Raw genomic sequence first — 8,399 nt, forward strand, 5'->3', positions numbered from 1 at the left:
CCGTATGATGAGCACGAGACTATCCGGCACACCCATGTTGAATAGTTTGAAAATCAAACCGTTGTGCCAGACTTTGTCGAACGCTTTTGCGACGTCGAAGAAGAGAGCTCCCGTGTATAACGGTTTTGGTCGATTAAGCCCCACAAGAATGTGCTCCGTGAGGCGGTGCACCTGTTGAATGCATGAGTGATTTGTACGGAATCCGAATTGTTCATCGATGAGAATGCCCTTGGATGAGACGAAGTCTCTGATGCGTTTGTAGAGCAGACGCTCATACAGTTTGCCTAGAGACATGAGGAGGCTAATCGGGCGATAGCTCGTCGGATGATTTTTTGGTTTACCGGGTTTATGTATGCCGATAACGTCCGCTTCTTTCCACACCGCGGGAAAGATACAGTTCGCCATAGCGGCATTGAAAATAGATGCCAACATCACGATGAGTTGGACGGGTAGAAGTTTAATAACGCGGTTGGATATACCGTCGGAACCGGGAGCCTTGCGAGGACGTAGGTCTTTGATCAAGTCTTTAACTTCCATCGGGGTGACGGGTGGTAACGCATCCGAGGGTGGCAAGGAGACTCTGCGTTCTACCTCACTGTCTACTAATTCTACATGAACAGGGTCCACGGATTGAGTGCTGGGCGTGCACTGGGTTTGCAATGTATCGGCCAGCAACTCTGCTTTTTCGTCATCATCAAACGCCGCGAGTCGGCCTGAGGGGCCTACGAGGGGGGGCATAGTTACTACCGTATCCGATTTGAGAGTACGAGCTAAGCGGTAGTAAGACCTTTGGGAGGGCGCGAGTCCTTCTAAGAAATCAGACCATCTGACATCTCGGACTTCGGCGATGCGAGACTTTACGTCGCGTTGTAGGGCACGCATTCGAATACGATTTTCCGCGGTAGGATACCTATCGTAGGCGCGTATCGAGGCGTTCTTAGCTCTAAGGAGTTCCCTAATATCATCGGACAATTTGAAGCGGTGAAGGAAATCCTCCGCTACAACTTGTTTCGATGATCTATCTAATGTTGAGGTGATGTGTGACGTTAAGATGTCTATGGCTTCAGCGGTATCCTGAGGAGACGGGGTAGAGCCCGGGTTAAACGGGAGCGATGGTGGATCAGATTCAGCCAGGCTGATGCCCAGCGTGTGCCAATCCACCACAGTCCTCGTGACGGGAACGGAGTCGGGAGCGCGACCGAGCTTCATAACGACGGGACGGTGGTCTGAATCTAACTCTGAAACTACTTCGATCGAGTGTAAGCTCAGAGTTACGTTTTTTAATAACGCTATGTCGAGTATATCCGGGCGATGCGCGATATTTAGCGGGTAGTGAGTCGGTGTTAGCGGAGCGACGATATCGAAGGCGAGATCGAAGTGTGAGTTCCACCTGATGTGTTTACAATTTAGGTCGCCCGCCAGAATGACAGAGCTCCCCATGCCGAGCAGCGCCTCGATATCACTGCTTAGAACGATCTTATCCGGTGGAAGATAAACGGACGCGATAACGATCGGCGCGTGTCCCGTCAGTGAGATTCGGCACACTGATGCTTCGATATTAGCGAGCGCGGGAGGATCGAGCGGGACGCAATGCAGGGCTCTTCTATAGTAAATGACGGTACCACCACCACGAGCAGAGAGCCTGTCGTTCCTGACCATGTTATAGTCCGCGATTTTAGGGTCACGGCGCGCGGGCTTAATCTATTCCAATTACGAAGTCCCATGAGACAGATGTTATTATTATGCCCTTATGTGTGTGAACTAACTGTAGAATGATTTAGATTGATTGTGTATTTTTTAAATGGTGTTTACGACAATGAACGAAAAATGTTTATTAATTCAAACTAGTGGTCCCGCAGTAGTCGAAATTCGACTATAATTAATTGAAATTATAAGTTTGAACATTATTATGGTTATATTGTCAAAGATATACTTCTATAATCACAGATTTCGCCAAAACTACACTATAGACAAATATTATTAAAGATAAACAATATAACCTATTTTCAATTTGACCACAGTTTTTGACAAACTAAAGTCTGACAATAAACAAAGAGTATATATACATAATGTTATTATATGTGTGTGTTAAATACATGGCAGTGTGTGTAATGTTTTCTTTATTGATTTGATGTATCTTTTGTGCATTATTTTAAAAAAATATTTTAGAATTGTGCACTCCTTCTCTATAAGTGTGGAAAATTTTATACACCTCCGTCCGCGCAATTTTCGTAAAAAGGGGTACAAAGTTTTTGCTTCACGTATTAATTTAAAGATTATGCGAAACGTGAAGAGTTACGTTCTAAGAAGTGTCAAAACTTCGTAATTGGAAGAGTATAGGAGATGGTTTTTCTTGTTAATTCGATTCAATATCGCTATTGTTAACGGGGTATACGAATGATAATCGATATCTCGGTCGGTACTTTGGAATTCGTAAAATGTACTAAATAAGCAAAACATTAGAAGAAAAAAGAAAAGAAAAAAAATAGAAGCGTTCGAGATGTGGTGTTGGCGAAGAATGCTCCGCATACCGTGGACGGCCAAGAGAACAAACAAATCTGTCCTCGAGCAACTTCGCATAGAAAGGAGACTGTCGACGATTTGCTACCAGAAGGTTCTTAGTTACTTTGGTCACATTGTTCGGCGGCCACCAGACAACCTTGAAAAAACTGTGGTGGGCAAGGTAGAAGGGAAAAGATCCCCCGGCCGGCCACCAAACCGTTGGTCAGATCAGATCACTGCGCTCACTGGACTCTCTGTTGCGACCGCCCTGAGAGAGGCCGAAAACCGAAGCTGATGGTACAAAGAGCCACGAACGGCTTTCAGGAACACGACCTTCAGCAAGGAAGAGACTAAGACGAGAAGCAAAATATTAAACCCTACGATATTTACATGATGTTAAAAATTTCTGTATAATAGCCTAGAATAGCTTCAGTCCGTCTCTTTCCGTGGGCATAATGATCAACTAAAGTATTTAGCGGAGAATGGGTAGCAACATGGCTCTAAATATTATTATTATACAAATGGTAATGCGATCACCAAGCGACATTGTCTGGTTCTTGGGTTTATTGAACGCACGCATAGCTAGTGTAGGCGATGTAAATAAAAGACGAGATTTTACTGAGGTATGAGCGCGTCCGATTGTCGTTCGTGCGGTGCCGATGTATCTGCCCGACTGACTGTATTAAAAAATGTCACAGTTCTTCAGACCATCGTTGACGATCGGGTGCGCTCGTGTATTTATTATAGAAACAAACGGAATCACAATTAACAACGAAAACATGTACACTGTTATAAAACACAATTCTAAATGTAACCAAACAAATAACCAAAATATTGATATGTGTCGCCTACATCCTGCCTCCCTAGCGATAACTAGTTAGCGCTATAATCCCGTGGTGTAAGCAAGGCGACACGCGTCACGGGTCTACGCAGAACACCCGTGCGAGTACGCACGTCTACAATTCGGACACGTCCATCCCTGCCTGCCTGTGTCGCACTCACTACTCCGTGACGCCAACAACTTCGTTCGATATTGGGTTCGACAAGGATGACGTAATCACCTACCTGCAGTGACCTAGACTCCTTGTTCCATTTTTGTCGTGGCAATAAAGTTGGTAAATATTCTTTAAGCCATCGGGTCCAGAACATATCTGCCAGTCTTTGAGCCACTCGCCAACGCTTTCTTAGACAGAGATCAGTGTTATCGTACTTACCGAACTGTGGACTTGTTGATGATGCACCAATAAGAAAGTGATTGGGCGTGAGTGCCTCGGGATAATTGGGATCGTCGGATACATGTGTAATAGGACGACTATTAACCAGCGCTTCAACTTCAGCTAAAAGAGTCACCAAAGTGTCCGGATGAGGCGCACGTTCTTTTAAAATTACCTTGAGCGAAGACTTAATGGTGCGAATCATTCGCTCCCAGCATCCTCCCATCTCTGGAGCACCTGGTGGAATAAATCGCCACTCAACTCCACGTAGAACTCCAGCTTCTCGAACTGCCTCCGTGTCCAGCTCGGCTACACTACGCTTCAACTCTGCATCGGCACCTCTCAGGTTGGTGCCGTTATCAGATATAATTACCTGAGGCATACCACGGCGAGCTGCCATTCGTCGAAGTGCCATAATGGTGGAGTCAGCTGTAAGGTCCTCGGTCACCTCAATGTGGATAGCGCGTACTGTGAGACATGTGAACAGCATTGCATACCGTTTGTGTCTTCTGCGACGGATTGTAACTTCAAGCGGTCCAAAGAAATCCACCCCAGTATAAGTAAAAGGACGCCTATTGTGTTGCATTCTAGCAGCCGGAAGATCAGCCATACGTTGTGGCCGGGGTATAGCTCGTCTGTACCGGCAGAATAGGCAACGTGTGGCTATTGTTCGAATAGTTGGTCTGAGCTTTAATATCCAATATTGTTGTCGTAAATTATTTACAACAAGCTCATTAGCGCCGTGAAGGGCCTGTCTATGATGGTAATCCACCAACAAACGTGTGATCTTATGTTTTCCGTCTAGAATGACGGGTCTTCGAGTGTGGTATTCCACACCCACCACCTTATCAATACGTCCGCCGACACGTAAGATACCTGTGTCATCAATATATGGCGAGACTTGTAGTAATCTACTACTCGAGGGCAGTTGTTTATTTTGTTTCAAATAAGACAACTCAGTTCTGAAATTGTCAAGTTGACATTTCTTAATAAGTAGGTTTTCAGCATCCTTCATCAAAGTAATGTCTAGCTTGCAAGATTTACGCTGACATCTTCTAATAAAGAGCAAAACCCTAGCTGTGGAGCGCACAAGAGTGATCCAACTCGAGATTCTATCTTCACTGGGTAAAGAGAATTCCGAGGAGAGTTCGATCACCACATGAACAGATCGCTCTTCACTTATTACCTCCTCCAGTATTTTAGTGCGTTTGAGGTCCCTGGGCCATTGATCTTCAGGACGACGTAAAAACGAAGGACCTTGGAACCAGTCACTAAGGTAAACAAGTTGTGGTGCATCCTCCCGCGTGGCTATATCAGCCACGTTAAGCCCGGTTGGCACATAACGCCACTCGCTTGATTTTGACAACTCGTCAATTTCACCTAAGCGATGAGCAACGTAAGGCTTATAGTTTCTAGGATCACTATTTATCCACTGTAAAACAGTGCTTGAGTCCGTCCAAAAATATCGCTTACTAGGTGAAGTATCTTTGTGGTCGCGCTGTACAGTAGTCGCGAGCCGTGCCGCCAATAGCGCGCCTTGTAGTTCCAACCTCGGTATAGATATTGGACGCAATGGACTCACCCTACTTTTACTGGAAACAAAACAAATAAGTACACGACCGTCTGATCGTCTAAAACGCCAGTAAACTACAGCTGCATATGCTTTAGAAGAAGCATCACAAAAAATATGCATTTGTTTATCAATAATCTTATCAATTTTTGAGCACGAACCCTGTTGTACGTCAGAGTAACATTCAACCCACTCGTGCGCATTATTATAAAACCGTGGAATACGAAGAGTCTGTAGGTTTTGTAAATCATTGAGCCAACTTGCAAACAAAATGTGTTCCTCGGCGTGGATGTGGCAATTCCAATCGATTCCACTACGATGAACATTTTGAAAAATAATTTTGCCCTTTATTATAAATGGAGTAAGAAAACCATATAAATCAAATACCGACATAATTATACTTAACATTTGCGCCTTTGTCGGAGGTTCAGAGCCATTTAAAATATTGGGGAAAATTTTATCGAGAGCAATTTTAAATCCAAATGAATCATCGTTAGGATACCACATCAATCCGAGAGTGCGCTCAGTTGTATTTGTAGCTCCATGTTTGAACTCCATGGCAGTCGGTGCAAGCGCATCGGAGGGGATTGACTGCAGTACTTCCTTGCTGTTACTCGACCAGCGCGTTATTTCGAACCCACCTGATTCGTGAATGGTTGTTATCTCCCGGACTAATTTAATGGCTGTACCTTCATCGCTGCAAGAGTGTAAACAGTCATCCATGTAGTGATTATTAACAATCACGTCAACGGCTTCGGAGTATAAGTCCTGAAATTTGAGTGCATTTTTATTTTTAATGTACTGTGCAATGAAAGGTGAACAAGTCGCGCCGAATAATAAACTTTGCATCACACATTTCTTTACGTCTGCTTCCGGATTATCTTGCCAGAGAAAGCGAAGAACATTTTGATCTTCGTCGCGAATTTTAATTTGTACAAAAAATCTTTTATGGCACCTATCAAAACTACTTTATTTTCACGGAAACGTAGCATGATTCCTAGTAAGGAATTATACAAATCGGGGCCCGTGAGTAAAAAATCATTAAGACAAACACCTTTTACCTTTCCAGCGCAGTCAAACACTAACCTAAGTTTCCAGGCTTATTAGGGTTCTGAACTCCAAAGTGTGACAGGTACCATATGTGACTAGACCTCGAAAGTTCATTTTCCTCAAGTTCTCGAGCATAGCCGTTATCGAAGAGCTTCTTCATTTCGTTCCGGTATCTCTCCGCGTATGCATTGTCAGACCTAAATTTTCTTAAAATACCTGATAACCTGGAACGTGCGTATTCATAAGTGTCCGGCATGCAAAACTCGTCCTTTACGAACGGTAAACCTACCTCCCACTGCTTGCCGGTGTGACGCGCTGTCTCATCTAGAATACGTACCGCTCTCAAGTGGTCCGTATTTTCACGACGTAAAGTTGAAACTCCAATCGAGTCAAGTTCGAACGATTTTTTAACAAGATCGTTTAGTTCATTTAAAATACACGTATTTTGTGTAATCTCATCCGTATGAGTGAGATGGAATATATTGTGATTGTTTAATACTGTATGAGTGCGGCCATAGCAACCATGGATGGACCATCCTAAACGACACTTCGTTGCATAAAGTTCATGTTTATTACCATGTATTATTTTTAAAGGAGCTAACAAATAAAAGTTATCCTGACCTATCAATAGGCGAGGCGTTACACATTGTTTACAAACACTATCTTTTAAATGCATTAAATTTTTACACTTCATATTGTTAATTGTAGACAAGTTTTGTTTAGGTAATTTTAATTTATCTACTTGCCGAAAAATTACATCATAATATTGATTCATATAATAGCCACAAATTTTGGTACATATTTTAGGAGCATCAGATTGAAAAATTTCTATTCCAAAGGCATCAATGAATTTAATAGGACTAGACTGTGACGTCGAAAGGCCTAATTCCGAAACGAGATTTTTGTCGATCATTGAAACAGACGCACCGTCGTCTAATAAGGCAAAAGTACTCACTATACCGTTTGGTCCACTTAAATTCACTCGAACTACCTTGAGTAACACATCACATTGCATCGCAGGGTCGCACGTTCGAGTTTGATGCGGGACGTGTCTAAGTTGTTCGCTTGATGCATGCGAGTGAGTCACGGTTTCGCTGCGTGTCGATGATTCATCCTCGGCTACCAACGTCGGCTCCGCTCCTTGCTCGTCAGCTGTTCGTGTTTGTGTCGAAACCGGTTTGCTAAAGTGCAATAAGCGATGATGTGCTAAACCACAACTATCTATGTCGCATTCGGGCGCCGGGCAATTATCTTTTTCGTGTCGTTCCAACAGACAATTAAAACATAAATTATTAGATTTTACGTATCGCCATCTGTCTTTTCTCAAAGCCCTTTTGAACGGTCGACACTCAGTTAACAAATGCGCTGATTTGTTACAAAAATTGCACAGTTTAGTATGTATTTTACCACTCGTAGCAAGTACAGGTCTCTTGTAGTTACTCGGGCGATGTTTATCATAAAACTTTCTGCTGGGTAGCATAGTCTCAGGTTTTCTGGTGTCTCGCAACTGAGTAACTCCTACAACAGAAACGATTTCTGCCTCTCTCTTTAGAAAAGCTGCTAACATTTGAAGCCTTGCAGTATTTGATGAAAGCTTAGCATAAGCATAGTCGGTCCATCTGCTTAGCAATATGCTTGGTAGCTTAGAAATTATCGCTGCTGATAGCTCAGGACTACGCAGGTAGTCGTGTTGATTTAATGAATATAATGTTGCAACACAATTATTAACTTTTATGGAAAATGGTATGAGGTCATGCTGATAATTATTATTAGGCAATGGTGACAGATTTCTCATCTGCGATGTTAGATTATGAATAATAAGATCTGAATTACCAAACCTCAGTTCAAGTGCTTCCATAACAATGGCTGGTGAAGAGTTGCCAATAAGTAAGTCCATCACTGCCTCTTTAGCCTCACCTTTGAGTGCTCGACGAAGACGCCACAGGTTTTCACTGTTATTAAAATGACATACGTGGGTAGATTCTTCATATGCGGACTTAAAGTGTAACCACTCAATGCAGTCACCACTGAAGGTGGGCAATTCACGAGGTGTGGAAAGCCGT

This window comes from Bombyx mandarina, chromosome 12 (assembly GCF_030267445.1).
Source record: "Bombyx mandarina strain Sakado chromosome 12, ASM3026744v2".
Taxonomy (NCBI): Eukaryota; Metazoa; Arthropoda; class Insecta; order Lepidoptera; family Bombycidae; genus Bombyx; species Bombyx mandarina.